Raw genomic sequence first — 17,905 nt, 5'->3', positions numbered from 1 at the left:
GAAATCAGACACGGGGAATCAGAGCTGGGAAATTAGAGGCAGGGAATCAGAGTTGGGGATTCAGAGGCGGGGAATCAGATATGGGGAAACAGAGGCGGGGAATCAGAGGCGGGCAAATAGAGGCGGGGATCAGATATGGGGAAACAGAGGAGGGGAATCAGAGGCGGGGAAACAGAGGCGGGGAATCAGATATGGGGAATCAGAGGTGGGGAATCAGAGGTTGGGAATCAGAGGCAGGGAATCAGAGGCTGGGAATCAGATGCATGGAATCAGATGCGGGGAATCAGAGGCGGGGAATCAGAGCTGGGGAATCAGAGGTGGGGAATCAAAGTTTGGGAATCAGAGTCGGGGACTTAGATATGGGGAAACAGAGGCGGGGAATCAGAGGCGGGGAATCAGATATGGGGAATCAGAGGCTTGGAATCAGATGCAGGGAATCAGATGCGGGGAATCAGATATGGGGAATCAGAGGTGGGGAATCAGAGGTTGGGAATCAGAGGCAGGGAATCAGAGGCTTGGAATCAGATGCAGGGAATCAGATGCGGGGATTCCGAGTCAGGGAATGAGATATGGGGAATCAGAGGCGGGGAATCAGAGGCGGGGAAACAGAGGCGGGGAATCAGATATGGGGAAACTGAGGTGGGGAATCAGATATGGGGAATCAGAGGCGGGGAATCAGAGGCGGGGAAACAGAGGCGGGTAATCAGATATGGGGAATCAGAGGTGGGGAATCAGAGGTGGTGAATCAGAGATGGGGAATCACAGGCGGGGAATCAGAGGCAGGGAATAGAATGCGGGGAATCAGAGGCAGGGAATTAGAGTTGGGGCATCAGAGGTTGGGAATTAGATATGGGGAAACAGAGGCGGGGAATCAGAGGCAGGGAATCAGATGTGCGGAATCAGAGATGGGGAATCAGAAGCAGGGAATCAGAATCAGAAGCGGGGAATCAGAGGCCGGGAATCAGAGGCCGGGAATCAGATGCTGGGAATAAGAGGCCGGGAATCAGAGGTGGGGAATCAGAGGCCGGTAATCAGACGCGGGGAATCAGAGGCGGGGATTCAGAGCTGCGGAATCAGAGGCGGGGAATCAGAGTTGGGGAATCAGAGGCGGGGAATCAGATATGGGGAATCAGAGGCGGGGAATCAGAGGCGGGGAAACAGAGGCGGGGAATCAGATATGGGGAATCAGAGGTGGGGAATCAGAGGTGGTGAATCAGAGATGGGGAATCACAGGCGGGGAATCAGAGGCAGGGAATAGAATGCGGGGAATCAGAGGCAGGGAATTAGAGTTGGGGCATCAGAGGTTGGGAATTAGATATGGGGAAACAGAGGCGGGGAATCAGAGGCAGGGAATCAGATGTGCGGAATCAGAGATGGGGAATCAGAAGCAGGGAATCAGAATCAGAAGCGGGGAATCAGAGGCCGGGAATCAGAGGCCGGGAATCAGATGCTGGGAATAAGAGGCCGGGAATTAGAGGTGGGGAATCAGAGTCCGGGAATCAGAGATGGGGATTCAAAGGCGGGGAATGAGATATGGAGAATCAGATGCGGGGAATCAGAGGCGTGGAAACAGAGGTGGGGAATCAGATATGGGGAATCAGAGGTGGCGAATCAAAGGCAGTGAATCAGAGATGGGGAATCAGAGGCGGGGAATCAGAGGCAGGGAATCAAACACAGGGAATCAGAGGTGGGGAATCAGAGGCCGGTAATCAGACGCGTGGAATCAGAGGCGGGGATTCAGATATGGGGAATCAGAGGCGGGGAATCAGAGGCGGGGAAACAGAGGCGGGGAATCAGATATGGGGAATCAGAGGTGGGGAATCAGGGGCGGGGTATCAGTGACAGGGAATCAGAGGCGGGAAATCAGAGGCCGGGAATCAGAGGCGGTGAATCAGAGGCGGGGAATCAGAGGCAGGGAATCGGATGTGCGGAATCAGAGATGGGGAATCAGAGGTGGGGAATCAGAGGCGGTGAATCAGACATGGGTAATCAGAGGCGGGGAATCAGAGGCAGGAAATCAGACACGGGGAATCAGAGGCGGGGAATCAGAGCTGGGGAATTATATGCAGGGAATAAGAGTTGGGGAATCAGAGGCGGGGAATCAGATATGGGGAAACAGTGGCGGGGAATCAGAGGCGGGGAAACAGAGGCGGGGAATCAGATATGGGGAATCAGAGCTGGGTATTCAGAGCTGGGGAATCAGAGGTGGGGAATCAGAGTTGGGGAATCAGAGGCGGGGACTTAGATATGGGGAAACAGAGGGGGGGAATCAGAGGCAGGGAAACAGAGGCGGGGAATCAGATATGGGGAATCAGAGGTGGGGAATCAGAGGCAGGGAATCAGATGTGCGGAATCAGAGATGGGGAATCAGAGGCAGGGAATCAGAATCAGAAGCAGGGAATAAGACGCGGGGAATCTGAGGGGGGGAATCAGAGCTGGGGAATCAGAGGCAGGGAATCAGACGCGGGGAATCAGAGGCGGTGAATCAGACATGGGTAATCAGAGGCGGGGAATCAGAGGCAGGAAATCAGACACTGGGAATCTGAGGCGGGGAATCAGAGGCAGGGAATGGGATGTGCGGAATCAGAGATGGGGAATCAGAGGTGGGGAATCAGAGGCGGTGAATCAGACATGGGTAAACAGAGGCGGGGAATCAGAGGCAGGAAATCAGACACGGGGAATCAGAGGCGGGGAATCAGAGCTGGGGAATTAGATGCAGGGAATCAGAGTTGGGGATTCAGAGGCGGGGAATCAGATATGGGGAAACTGAGGTGGGGAATCAGAGGTGGGCAAATAGAGGCGGGGAATCAGATATGGGGAAACAGAGGTGGGGAATCAGAGGCGGGGAAACAGAGGCGGGGAATCAGATATGGGGAATCAGAGGTGGGGAATCAGAGGTTGGGAATCACAGGCAGGGAATCAGAGGCTGGGTATCAGATGCAGGGAATCAGAGGCGGGGAAACAGAGGCAGGGAATCAGATATGGGGAATCAGAGGTGGGGAATCAGAGGCAGGGAATCAGATGTGCGGAATCAGAGATGGGGAATCAGAGGCAGGGAATCAGAATCAGAAGCAGGGAATAAGACGCGGGGAATCAGAGGCGGGGAATCAGATATGGGGAATCAGTGGTGGGGAATCAGAGGCAGGGAATCAGATGTGCGCAATCAGAGATGGGGAATCAGAGGCAGGGAATCAGAATCAGAAGCAGGGAATCAGAGGCCGGGAATCAGAGGCCGGAATCAGATGCCGGGAATAAGAGGCCGGGAATCAGAGGTGGGGAATCAGAGTCCGGGAATCAGAGATGGGGATTCAGAGTCGGGGAATCAGATATGGGGAATCAGAGGCTGGGAATCAGAGGCGGGGAAACAGAGGCGGGGAATCAGATATGGGGAATTAGAGGTGGCGAATCAAAGGCGGTGAATCAGAGCTGGGGAATCAGAGGTGGGGAATCAGAGTTGGGGAATCAGAGGCGGGGAATCAGAGCTGGGGAATCAGAGTCGGGGAATCAGAGGCTGGGAATCAGATGTGCGGAATCAGAGATGGGGAATCAGAGGTGGCGAATCAGAGGCGGTGAGTCAGAGATGGGGAATCAGAGGCGTGAATCAGAGGCAGGAAATCAGACACGGGGATTCAGAGGCTGGGAATCAGACGGGGGGAATCAAAGGCGGGGAATCAGAGCTGGGGAATCAGAGGCAGGGAATCAGAGTTGGGGATTCAGAGGCGGGGAATCAGATATGGGGAATCAGAGGTGGGGAATCAGAGGTGGTGAATCAGAGATGGGGAATCACAGGCGGGGAATCAGAGGCAGGGAATAGAACGCGGGGAATCAGAGGCAGGGTATCAGAGTTGGGGCATCAGAGGTTGGGAATTAGATATGGGGAAACAGAGGCGGGGAATCAGAGGTGGGGAAACAGAGGCGGGGAATCAGATATGGGGAATCAGAGGTGGGGAATCAGAGGCAGGGAATCAGATGTGCGGAATCAGAGATGGGGAATCAGAAGCAGGGAATCAGAATCAGAAGCGGGGAATCAGAGGCCGGGAATCAGAGGCCGGGAATCAGATGCTGGGAATAAGAGGCCGGGAATCAGAGGTGGGGAATCAGAGTCCGGGAATCAGAGATGGGGATTCAAAGGCGGGGAATGAGATATGGAGAATCAGATGCGGGGAATCAGAGGCGTGGAAACAGAGGTGGGGAATCAGATATGGGGAATCAGAGGTGGCGAATCAAAGGCAGTGAATCAGAGATGGGGAATCAGAGGCGGGGAATCAGAGGCAGGGAATCAAACACAGGGAATCAGAGGCGGGGAATCAGAGCTGGGGAATCAGAGGCGGGGAATCAGAGTTGGGGAATCAGAGGCGTGAATCAGATATGGGGAAACAGGGGCCGGGAATCAGAGGCGGGGAAACAGAGGCGGGGAATCAGATATGGGGAATCAGAGGTGTGGAATCAGAGGTTGGGAAACAGAGGCGGGGAATCAGATATGGGGAATCAGAGGTGGGGAATCAGAGGTGGTGAATCAGAGATGGGGAATCACAGGCGGGGAATCAGAGGCAGGGAATAGAATGCGGGGAATCAGAGGCAGGGAATTAGAGTTGGGGCATCAGAGGTTGGGAATTAGATATGGGGAAACAGAGGCGGGGAATCAGAGGCAGGGAATCAGATGTGCGGAATCAGAGATGGGGAATCAGAAGCAGGGAATCAGAATCAGAAGCGGGGAATCAGAGGCCGGGAATCAGAGGCCGGGAATCAGATGCTGGGAATAAGAGGCCGGGAATCAGAGGTGGGGAATCAGAGTCCGGGAATCAGAGATGGGGATTCAAAGGCGGGGAATGAGATATGGAGAATCAGATGCGGGGAATCAGAGGCGTGGAAACAGAGGTGGGGAATCAGATATGGGGAATCAGAGGTGGCGAATCAAAGGCAGTGAATCAGAGATGGGGAATCAGAGGCGGGGAATCAGAGGCAGGGAATCAAACACAGGGAATCAGAGGTGGGGAATCAGAGGCCGGTAATCAGACGCGGGGAATCAGAGGCGGGGATTCAGAGCTGCGGAATCAGAGGCGGGGAATCAGAGTTGGGGAATCAGAGGCGGGGAATAAGATATGGGGAATCAGAGGCGGGGAATCAGAGGCGGGGAAACAGAGGCGGGGAATCAGATATGGGGAATCAGAGGTGGGGAATCAGAGGTGGTGAATCAGAGATGGGGAATCACAGGCGGGGAATCAGAGGCAGGGAATAGAATGCGGGGAATCAGAGGCAGGGAATTAGAGTTGGGGCATCAGAGGTTGGGAATTAGATATGGGGAAACAGAGGCGGGGAATCAGAGGCAGGGAATCAGATGTGCGGAATCAGAGATGGGGAATCAGAAGCAGGGAATCAGAATCAGAAGCGGGGAATCAGAGGCCGGGAATCAGAGGCCGGGAATCAGATGCTGGGAATAAGAGGCCGGGAATCAGAGGTGGGGAATCAGAGTCCGGGAATCAGAGATGGGGATTCAAAGGCGGGGAATGAGATATGGAGAATCAGATGCGGGGAATCAGAGGCGTGGAAACAGAGGTGGGGAATCAGATATGGGGAATCAGAGGTGGCGAATCAAAGGCAGTGAATCAGAGATGGGGAATCAGAGGCGGGGAATCAGAGGCAGGGAATCAAACACAGGGAATCAGAGGTGGGGAATCAGAGGCCGGTAATCAGACGCGGGGAATCAGATATGGGGAATCAGAGGTGGGGAATCAGAGGTGGTGAATCAGAGATGGGGAATCACAGGCGGGGAATCAGAGGCAGGGAATAGAATGCGGGGAATCAGAGGCAGGGAATTAGAGTTGGGGCATCAGAGGTTGGGAATTAGATATGGGGAAACAGAGGTGGCGAATCAAAGGCAGTGAATCAGAGATGGGGAATCAGAGGCGGGGAATCAGAGGCAGGGAATCAAACACAGGGAATCAGAGGCGGGGAATCAGAGCTGGGGAATCAGAGGCGGGGAATCAGAGTTGGGGAATCAGAGGCGTGAATCAGATATGGGGAAACAGGGGCCGGGAATCAGAGGCGGGGAAACAGAGGCGGGGAATCAGATATGGGGAATCAGAGGTGTGGAATCAGAGGTTGGGAAACAGAGGCGGGGAATCAGATATGGGGAATCAGAGGTGGGGAATCAGAGGTGGTGAATCAGAGATGGGGAATCACAGGCGGGGAATCAGAGGCAGGGAATAGAATGCGGGGAATCAGAGGCATGGAATTAGAGTTGGGGCATCAGAGGTTGGGAATTAGATATGGGGAAACAGAGGCGGGGAATCAGAGGCGGGGAAACAGAGGCGGGGAATCAGATGTGCGGAATCAGAGATGGGGAATCAGAGGCAGGGAATCAGTATCAGAAGCGGGTAATCAGAGGCCGGGAATCAGAGGCCGGGAATCAGATGCTGGGAATAAGAGGCCGGGAATCAGAGGTGGGGAATCAGAGTCCGGGAATCAGAGATGGGGATTCAGAGGCGGGGAATGAGATTTGGAGAATCAGGGGCGGGGAATCAGAGGCGGGGAAACAGAGGTGGGGAATCAGTTATGGGGAATCAGAGGTGGCGAATCAAAGGCGGTGAATCAGAGATGGGGAATCAGAGGCGGGCAATCAGAGGCCGGGAATCAAACACGGGGAATCAGACGCGGAAATCAGAGCTGGGGAATCAGAGGCGGGGAATCAGAGTTGGGGAATCAGAGGCGGGGAATCAGATATGGGGAAACAGGGGCGGGGAATCAGAGGCGGGGAAACAGAGGCGAGGAATCAGATATGGGGAATCAGAGGTGTGGAATCAGAGGTTGGGAATTAGAGGCAGGGAATCAGAGGCGGGGAAACAGAGGCGGGGAATCAGATATGGGGAATCAGAGGTGGCGAATCAAAGGCGGTGAAACAGAGATGGGGAATCAGGGCAGGGAATCAGAGGCAGGGAATCAAACACGGGGAATCAGAGCTGGGCAATCAGAGGCGGGGAATTAGAGTTGGGGAATCAGAGGAGGGGAATCAGAGGCGGGGAAACAGGCGGGGAATCAGATATGGGGAATCAGAGGTGGGGAATCAGATGTTGGGAATCAGAGGCAGGGAATCAGAGGCGGGGAATCAGAGGCGGGGAATCAGAGGCAGGGAATCAGATGTGCGGAATCGGAGATGGGGAATCAGAGGCAGGGAATCAGAGACGGGGAATCAGAGGCGGGGAATCAGAGGCCGGGAATCAGATATGGGGAAACAGAGGCGGGGAATCAGAGGCGGGGAAACAGAGGTGGGGAATCAGATATGGGAAATCAGAGGTGGGGAATCAGAGGTTGGGAATCAGAGGCAGGGAATCAGAGGCTTGGAATCAGATGCAGGGAATCAGATGCGGGGAATCAGAGGCGGGGAATCAGAGCTGGAGAATCAGAGGTGGGGAATCAGAGTTGGGGAATCAGAGGCGGGGAATCAGATGTGCGCAATCAGAGATGGGGAATCAGAGGCAGGGAATCAGAATCAGAAGCAGGGAATCAGAGGCCGGGGATCAGAGGCCGGAATCAGATGCCGGGAATAAGAGGCCGGGAATAAGAGGTGGGGAATCAGAGTCCGGGAATCAGAGATGGGGATTCAGAGGCGGGGAATGAGATATGGGGAATCAGAGGCGGGGAATCAGAGGCGGGGAAACAGAGGCGGGGAATCAGATATGGGGAATCAGAGGTGGCGAATCAAAGGCGGTGATTCAGAGATGGGGAATCAGAGGCCGGGAATCAGAGGCAGGGAATCAAACACGGGGAATCAGAGGCGGGGAATCAGAGCTGGGGAATCAGAGGCGGGGAATCATAGCTGGCGAATCAGAGGCGGGGAATCAGAGGTGGGGAATCAGAGGCGGGGAATCAGATATTGTTAATCAGAGGTGTGGAATCAGAGGCGGGGAAACAGAGGCGGGGAATCAGATATGGGGAATCAGAGGTGGGGAATCAGAGGTTGTGAATCAGAGTTGGGGAATCAGAGGCGGGGAATCAGATATGGGGAATCAGAGGCGGGGAATCAGAGGCGGGTAAACAGAGGCGGGGAATCAGATATGGGGAATCAGAGGTGGGGAATCAGGGGCGGGGTATCAGTGGCAGGGAATCAGAGCCGGGAAATCAGAGGCCGGGAATCAGAGGCGGTGAATCAGAGGTGGGGAATCAGAGGTGGGGAATCAGAGGCGGTGAATCAGACATGGGTAATCAGAGGCGGGGAATCAGAGGCAGGAAATCAGACACGGGGAATCAGAGGCGGGGAATCAGAGCTGGGGAATTAGATGCAGGGAATCAGAGTTGGGGATTCAGAGGCGGGGAATCAGATATGGGGAAACAGTGGCGGGGAATCAGAGGCGGGGAAACAGAGGCGGGGAATCAGATATGGGGAATCAGAGGTGGGGAATCAGAGCTGGGGAATCAGAGGTGGGGAATCAGAGTTGGGGAATCAGAGGCGGGGACTTAGATATGGGGAAACAGAGTCGGGGAATCAGAGGCGGGGAAACAGAGGCAGGGAATCAGATATGGGGAATCAGAGGTGGGGAATCAGAGGCAGGGAATCAGATGTGCGGAATCAGAGATGGGGAATCAGAGGCAGGGAATCAGAATCAGAAGCAGGGAATAAGACGCGGGGAATCTGAGGCGGGGAATCAGAGCTGGGGAATCAGAGGCTGTGAATCAGAGGCGGGGAATCAGAAGCAGGGAATCGGATGTGCGGAATCAGAGATGTGGAATCAGAGGTTGGGAATCAGAGGCGGTGAATCAGACATGGGTAATCAGAGGCGGGGAATCAGAGGCAGGAAATCAGACACGGGGAATCTGAGGCGGGGAATCAGAGGCGGGAAATCAGAGGCAGGGAATGGGATGTGCGGAATCAGAGATGGGGAATCAGAGGTGGGGAATCAGAGGCGGTGAATCAGACATGGGTAATCAGAGGCGGGGAATCAGAGGCAGGAAATCAGACATGGGGAATCAGAGGCGGGGAATCAGAGCTGGGGAATTAGATTCAGGGAATCAGAGTTGGGGATTCAGAGGCGGGGAATCAGATATGGGGAAACTGAGGTGGGGAATCAGAGGTGGGCAAATAGAGGCGGGGAATCAGATATGGGGAAACAGAGGCGGGGAATCAGAGGCGGGGAAACAGAGGCGGGGAATCAGATATGGGGAATCAGAGGTGGGGAATCAGAGGTTGGGAATCACAGGCAGGGAATCAGAGGCGGGAATCAGATGCGGGGAATCAGATGCGGGGAATCAGAGGCGGGGAATCAGAGCTGGGGAATCAGAGGTGGGGAATCAGAGTTGGGGAATCAGAGGCGGGGACTTAGATATGGGGAAACAGAGGCGGGGAATTAGAGGCGGGGAAACAGAGGCGGGGAATCAGATATGGGGAATCAGAGGTGGGGAATCAGAGGCGTGGAAACAGAGGTGGGGAATCAGATATGGGGAATCAGAGGTGGCGAATCAAAGGCAGTGAATCAGAGATGGGGAATCAGAGGCGGGGAATCAGAGGCAGGGAATCAAACACAGGGAATCAGAGGCGGGGAATCAGAGCTGGGGAATCAGAGGCGGGGAATCAGAGTTGGGGAATCAGAGGCGTGAATCAGATATGGGGAAACAGGGGCCGGGAATCAGAGGTGGGGAAACAGAGGCGGGGAATCAGATATGGGGAATCAGAGGTGTGGAATCAGAGGTTGGGAAACAGAGGCGGGGAATCAGATATGGGGAATCAGAGGTGGGGAATCAGAGGTGGTGAATCAGAGATGGGGAATCACAGGCGGGGAATCAGAGGCAGGGAATAGAATGCGGGGAATCAGAGGCAGGGAATTAGAGTTGGGGCATCAGAGGTTGGGAATTAGATATGGGGAAACAGAGGCGGGGAATCAGAGGCAGGGAATCAGATGTGCGGAATCAGAGATGGGGAATCAGAAGCAGGGAATCAGAATCAGAAGCGGGGAATCAGAGGCCGGGAATCAGAGGCCGGGAATCAGATGCTGGGAATAAGAGGCCGGGAATCAGAGGTGGGGAATCAGAGTCCGGGAATCAGAGATGGGGATTCAAAGGCGGGGAATGAGATATGGAGAATCAGATGCGGGGAATCAGAGGCGTGGAAACAGAGGTGGGGAATCAGAAATGGGGAATCAGAGGTGGCGAATCAAAGGCAGTGAATCAGAGATGGGGAATCAGAGGCGGGGAATCAGAGGCAGGGAATCAAACACAGGGAATCAGAGGTGGGGAATCAGAGGCCGGTAATCAGACGCGGGGAATCAGAGGCGGGGATTCAGAGCTGCGGAATCAGAGGCGGGGAATCAGAGTTGGGGAATCAGAGGCGGGGAATCAGATATGGGGAATCAGAGGCGGGGAATCAGAGGCGGGGAAACAGAGGCGGGGAATCAGATATGGGGAATCAGAGGTGGGGAATCAGAGGTGGTGAATCAGAGATGGGGAATCACAGGCGGGGAATCAGAGGCAGGGAATAGAATGCGGGGAATCAGAGGCAGGGAATTAGAGTTGGGGCATCAGAGGTTGGGAATTAGATATGGGGAAACAGAGGCGGGGAATCAGAGGCAGGGAATCAGATGTGCGGAATCAGAGATGGGGAATCAGAAGAAGGGAATCAGAATCAGAAGCGGGGAATCAGAGGCCGGGAATCAGAGGCCGGGAATCAGATGCTGGGAATAAGAGGCCGGGAATCAGAGGTGGGGAATCAGAGTCCGGGAATCAGAGATGGGGATTCAAAGGCGGGGAATGAGATATGGAGAATCAGATGCGGGGAATCAGAGGCGTGGAAACAGAGGTGGGGAATCAGATATGGGGAATCAGAGGTGGCGAATCAAAGGCAGTGAATCAGAGATGGGGAATCAGAGGCGGGGAATCAGAGGCAGGGAATCAAACACAGGGAATCAGAGGTGGGGAATCAGAGGCCGGTAATCAGACGCGGGGAATCAGATATGGGGAATCAGAGGTGGGGAATCAGAGGTGGTGAATCAGAGATGGGGAATCACAGGCGGGGAATCAGAGGCAGGGAATAGAATGCGGGGAATCAGAGGCAGGGAATTAGAGTTGGGGCATCAGAGGTTGGGAATTAGATATGGGGAAACAGAGGTGGCGAATCAAAGGCAGTGAATCAGAGATGGGGAATCAGAGGCGGGGAATCAGAGGCAGGGAATCAAACACAGGGAATCAGAGGCGGGGAATCAGAGCTGGGGAATCAGAGGCGGGGAATCAGAGTTGGGGAATCAGAGGCGTGAATCAGATATGGGGAAACAGGGGCCGGGAATCAGAGGCGGGGAAACAGAGGCGGGGAATCAGATATGGGGAATCAGAGGTGTGGAATCAGAGGTTGGGAAACAGAGGCGGGGAATCAGATATGGGGAATCAGAGGTGGGGAATCAGAGGTGGTGAATCAGAGATGGGGAATCACAGGCGGGGAATCAGAGGGAGGGAATAGAATGCGGGGAATCAGAGGCAGGGAATTAGAGTTGGGGCATCAGAGGTTGGGAATTAGATATGGGGAAACAGAGGCGGGGAATCAGAGGCGGGGAAACAGAGGCGGGGAATCAGAGGCGGGGAAACAGAGGCGGGGAATCAGATGTGCGGAATCAGAGATGGGGAATCAGAGGCAGGGAATCAGTATCAGAAGCGGGTAATCAGAGGCCGGGAATCAGAGGCCGGGAATCAGATGCTGGGAATAAGAGGCCGGGAATCAGAGGTGGGGAATCAGAGTCCGGGAATCAGAGATGGGGATTCAGAGGCGGGGAATGAGATTTGGAGAATCAGGGGCGGGGAATCAGAGGTGGGGAAACAGAGGTGGGGAATCAGTTATGGGGAATCAGAGGTGGCGAATCAAAGGCGGTGAATCAGAGATGGGGAATCAGAGGCGGGCAATCAGAGGCAGGGAATCAAACACGGGGAATCAGAGGCGGAAATCAGAGCTGGGGAATCAGAGGCGGGGAATCAGAGTTGGGGAATCAGAGGCGGGGAATCAGATATGGGGAAACAGGGGCGGGGAATCAGAGGCGGGGAAACAGAGGCGAGGAATCAGATATGGGGAATCTGAGGTGTGGAATCAGAGTTTGGGAATCAGAGGCAGGGAATCAGAGGCGGGGAAACAGAGGCAGGGAATCAGATATGGAGAATCAGAGGTGGCGAATCAAAGGCGGTGAAACAGAGATGGGGAATCAGGGCAGGGAATCAGAGGCAGGGAATCAAACACGGGGAATCAGAGCTGGGCAATCAGAGGCGGGGAATTAGAGTTGGGGAATCAGAGGAGGGGAATCAGAGGCGGGGAAACAGGCGGGGAATCAGATATGGGGAATCAGAGGTGGGGAATCAGATGTTGGGAATCAGAGGCAGGGAATCAGAGGCGGGGAATCAGAGGCGGGGAATCAGAGGCAGGGAATCAGATGTGCGGAATCGGAGATGGGGAATCAGAGGCAGGGAATCAGAGACGGGGAATCAGAGGCGGGGAATCAGAGGCCGGGAATCAGATATGGGGAAACAGAGGCGGGGAATCAGAGGCGGGGAAACAGAGGTGTGGAATCAGATATGGGAAATCAGAGGTGGGGAATCAGAGGTTCGGAATCAGAGGCAGGGAATCAGAGGCTTGGAATCAGATGCAGGGAATCAGATGCGGGGAATCAGAGGCGGGGAATCAGAGCTGGAGAATCAGAGGTGGGGAATCAGAGTTGGGGAATCAGAGGCGGGGAATCAGATGTGCGCAATCAGAGATGGGGAATCAGAGGCAGGGAATCAGAATCAGAAGCAGGGAATCAGAGGCCGGGGATCAGAGGCCGGAATCAGATGCCGGGAATAAGAGGCCGGGAATCAGAGGTGGGGAATCAGAGTCCAGGAATCAGAGATGGGGATTCAGAGGCGGGGAATGAGATATGGGGAATCAGAGGCGGGGAATCAGAGGCGGGGAAACAGAGGCGGGGAATCAGATATGGGGAATCAGAGGTGGCGAATCAAAGGCGGTGATTCAGAGATGGGGAATCAGAGGCCGGGAATCAGAGGCAGGGAATCAAACACGGGGAATCAGAGGCGGGGAATCAGAGCTGGGGAATCAGAGGCGGGGAATCATAGCTGGCGAATCAGAGGCGGGGAATCAGAGGTGGGGAATCAGAGGCGGGGAATCAGATATTGTTAATCAGATGTGTGGAATCAGAGGCGGGGAAACAGAGGCGGGGAATCAGATATGGGGAATCAGAGGTGGGGAATCAGAGGTTGTGAATCAGAGTTGGGGAATCAGAGGCGGGGAATCAGATATGGGGAATCAGAGGCGGGGAATCAGAGGCGGGTAAACAGAGGCGGGGAATCAGATATGGGGAATCAGAGGTGGGGAATCAGGGGCGGGGTATCAGTGGCAGGGAATCAGAGCCGGGAAATCAGAGGCCGGGAATCAGAGGCGGTGAATCAGAGGCGGGGAATCAGAGGTGGGGAATCAGAGGCGGTGAATCAGACATGGGTAATCAGAGGCGGGGAATCAGAGGCAGGAAATCAGACACGGGGAATCAGAGGCGGGGAATCAGAGCTGGGGAATTAGATGCAGGGAATCAGAGTTGGGGATTCAGAGGCGGGGAATCAGATATGGGGAAACAGTGGCGGGGAATCAGAGGCGGGGAAACAGAGGCGGGGAATCAGATATGGGGAATCAGAGGTGGGGAATCAGAGCTGGGGAATCAGAGGTGGGGAATCAGAGTTGGGGAATCAGAGGCGGGGACTTAGATATGGGGAAACAGAGTCGGGGAATCAGAGGCGGGGAAACAGAGGCAGGGAATCAGATATGGGGAATCAGAGGTGGGGAATCAGTGGCAGGGAATCAGATGTGCGGAATCAGAGATGGGGAATCAGAGGCAGGGAATCAGAATCAGAAGCAGGGAATAAGACGCGGGGAATCTGAGGCGGGGAATCAGAGCTGGGGAATCAGAGGCTGTGAATCAGAGGCGGGGAATCAGAAGCAGGGAATCGGATGTGCGGAATCAGAGATGTGGAATCAGAGGTTGGGAATCAGAGGCGGTGAATCAGACATGGGTAATCAGAGGCGGGGAATCAGAGGCAGGAAATCAAACACGGGGAATCTGAGGCGGGGAATCAGAGGCGGGAAATCAGAGGCAGGGAATGGGATGTGCGGAATCAGAGATGGGGAATCAGAGGTGGGGAATCAGAGGCGGTGAATCAGACATGGGTAATCAGAGGCGGGGAATCAGAGGCAGGAAATCAGACATGGGGAATCAGAGGCGGGGAATCAGAGCTGGGGAATTAGATTCAGGGAATCAGAGTTGGGGATTCAGAGGCGGGGAATCAGATATGGGGAAACTGAGGTGGGGAATCAGAGGTGGGCAAATAGAGGCGGGGAATCAGATATGGGGAAACAGAGGCGGGGAATCAGAGGCGGGGAAACAGAGGCGGGGAATCAGATATGGGGAATCAGAGGTGGGGAATCAGAGGTTGGGAATCACAGGCAGGGAATCAGAGGCGGGAATCAGATGCGGGGAATCAGATGCGGGGAATCAGAGGCGGGGAATCAGAGCTGGGGAATCAGAGGTGGGGAATCAGAGTTGGGGAATCAGAGGCGGGGACTTAGATATGGGGAAACAGAGGCGGGGAATTAGAGGCGGGGAAACAGAGGCGGGGAATCAGATATGGGGAATCAGAGGTGGGGAATCAGAGGCAGGGAATCAGATGTGCGGAATCAGAGATGGGGAATCAGAGGCAGGGAATCAGAATCAGAAGCAGGGAATAAGACGCGGGGAATCAGAGGCGGGGAATCAGAGCTGGGGAATCAGAGGCAGTGAATCAGAGGCGGGGAATCAGAGGCAGGGAATCGGATGTGCGCAATCAGAGATGGGGAATCAGAGGTGGGGAATCAGAGGCGGTGAATCAGACATGGGTAATCAGAGGCGGGGAATCAGAGGCAGGAAATCAGACACGGGGAATCAGAGGCTGGGAATCAGAGCTGGGAAATTAGAGGCAGGGAATCAGAGTTGGGGATTCAGAGGCGGGGAATCAGATATGGGGAAACAGAGGCGGGGAATCAGAGGCGGGCAAATAGAGGCGGGGATCAGATATGGGGAAACAGAAGAGGGGAATCAGAGGCGGGGAAACAGAGGCGGGGAATCAGATATGGGGAATCAGAGGTGGGGAATCAGAGGTTGGGAATCAGAGGCAGGGAATCAGAGGCTGGGAATCAGATGCATGGAATCAGATGCGGGGAATCAGAGGCGGGGAATCAGAGCTGGGGAATCAGAGGTGGGGAATCAAAGTTGGGGAATCAGAGTCGGGGACTTAGTTATGGGGAAACAGAGGCGGGGAATCAGAGGTGGGGTACAGAAGGCGGGGAATCAGATATGGGGAATCAGAGATGGGGATTCAGAGGCAGGGAATTAGATGTGCGGAATCAGAGATGGGGAATCAGAGGTGGGGAATCAGAATCAGAAGCAGGGAATCAGAGGCAGGGAATCAGAGTTGGGGATTCAGAGGCGGGGAATCAGATATGGGGAAACAGAGGCGGGGAATCAGAGGCGGGAAAACAGAGGCGGGGAATTAGATATGGGGAATCAGAGGTGGGGAATCAGAGGTGGTGAATCAGAGATGGGGAATCACAGGCGGGGAATCAGAGGCAGGGAATAGAACGCGGGGAATCAGAGGCAGGGAATCAGAGTTGGGGCATCAGAGGTTGGTAATTAGATATGGGGAAACAGAGGCGGGGAATCAGAGGCGGGGAAACAGAGGCGGGGAATCAGATATGGGGAATCAGAGGTGGGGAATCAGAGGTTGGGAATCAGAGGCAGGGATTCAGAGGCTTGGAATCAGATGCAGGGAATCAGATGCGGGGAATCAGAGGCGGGGAATCAGAGCTGGGGAATCAGAGGCGGGGAATCAGAGTTGGGGAATCAGAGGCGGGGAATCAGATATGGGGAATCAGAGGCGGGGAATCAGAGGCGGGGAAACAGAGGCGGGGAATCAGATATGGGGAATCAGAGGTGGGGAATCAGGGGCGGGGTATCAGTGGCAGGGAATCAGAGGCGGGAAATCAGAGGCCGGGAATAAGAGGCGGTGAATCAGGGGCGGGGAATCAGAGGCAGGGAATCGGATGTGCGGAATCAGAGATGGGGAATCAGAGGTGGGGAATCAGAATCAGAAGCAGGGAATCAGAGGCCGGGAATTAGAGGCCGGAATCAGATGCCGGGAATCAGAGATGGGGAATCAGAGGCGGGGAATGAGATATGGGGAATCAGAGGCGGGGAATCAGAGGCGGGGAAACAGAGGCGAGGAATCAGATATGGGGATTCAGAGGTGGCGAATCAAAGGCGGTGAATCAGAGGCGGGGAATCAGAGCTGGGGAATCAGAGGCGGGGAATCAGAGTTGGGGAATCAGAGGCGGGGAATCAGAGCTGGGGAATCAGAGTCGGGGAATCAGAGGCAGGGAATCAGATGTGCTGAATCAGAGATGGGGAATCAGAGGCGGGGAATCAGAGCTGGAGAATCAGAGGTGGGGAATCAGAGTTGGGGAATCAGAGGCGGGGACTTAGATATTGGGAAACAGAGGCGGGGAATCGGAGGCGGGGAAACAGAGGCGGGGAATCAGATATGGGGAATCAGAGGTGGGGAATCAGAGGCAGGGAATCAGATGTGCGCAATAAGAGATGGGGAATCAGAGGCAGGGAATCAGAATCAGAAGCAGGGAATCAGAGGCCGGGGATCAGAGGCCAGAATCAGATGCCGGGAATAAGAGGCCGGGAATCAGAGTTGGGGAATCAGAGTCCGGGAATCAGAGATGGGGAATCAGAGGTGGCGAATCAAAGGCGGTGAATCAGAGATGGGGAATCAGAGGCCGGGAATCAGAGGCAGGGAATCAAACACGGGGAATCAGAGGCGGGGAATCAGAGCTGGGGAATCAGAGGCGGAGAATCATAGCTGGCGAATCAGAGGCGGGGAATCAGAGGTGGGGAATCAGAGGCGGGGAATCAGATATTGTTAATCAGAGGTGGGGAATCAGAGGCGGGGAAACAGAGGCGGGGAATCAGATATGGGGAATCAGAGGTGGGGAATCAGAGGTTATGAATCAGAGATGGAGAATCAGAGGCGGGGAATCAGAGGCCGGTAATCAGACGCGGGGAATCAGAGGCGGGGATTCAGAGCTGGGGAATCAGAGGCGGGGAATCAGAGTTGGGGAATCAGAGGCGGGGAATCAGAGGCGGGGAAACAGAGGCGGGGAATCAGATATGGGGAATCAGAGGTGGGGAATCAGGGGCGGGGTATCAGTGGCAGGGAATCAGAGGCGGGAAATCAGAGGCCGGGAATCAGAGGCGGTGAATCAGAGGCGGAGAATCAGAGGCAGGGAATCGGATGTGCGGAATCAGAGATGGGGAATCAGAGGTGGGGAATCAGAGGCGGTGAATCAGACATGGGTAATCAGAGGCGGGGAATCAGAGGCAGGAAATCAGACACGGGGAATCAGAGGCGGGGAATCAGAGCTGGGGAATTAGATGCAGGGAATCAGAATTGGGGATTCAGAGGCGGGGAATCAGATATGGGGAAACAGTGGCGGGGAATCAGAGGCGGGGAAACAGAGGCGGGGAATCAGATATGGGGAATCAGAGGTGGGGAATCAGAGCTGGGGAATCAGAGGTGGGGAATCAGAGTTGGGGAATCAGAGGCGGGGACTTAGATATGGGGAAACAGAGGCGGGGAATCAGAGGCGGGGAAACAGAGGCGGGGAATCAGATATGGGGAATCAGAGGTGGGGAATCAGAGGCAGGGAATCAGATGTGCGGAATCAGAGATGGGGAATCAGAGGCAGGGAATCAGAATCAGAAGCAGGGAATAAGACGCGGGGAATCTGAGGCGGGGAATCAGAGCTGGGGAATCAGAGGCTGTGAATCAGAGGCGGGGAATCAGAAGCAGGGAATCG

This window comes from Narcine bancroftii, unplaced genomic scaffold, assembly GCF_036971445.1.
Source record: "Narcine bancroftii isolate sNarBan1 unplaced genomic scaffold, sNarBan1.hap1 Scaffold_160, whole genome shotgun sequence".
In the NCBI taxonomy this organism is placed as follows: domain Eukaryota; kingdom Metazoa; phylum Chordata; class Chondrichthyes; order Torpediniformes; family Narcinidae; genus Narcine; species Narcine bancroftii.
The sequence above is the reverse complement of the archived record's forward strand: the minus strand, read 5'-3'. Positions refer to the sequence as shown.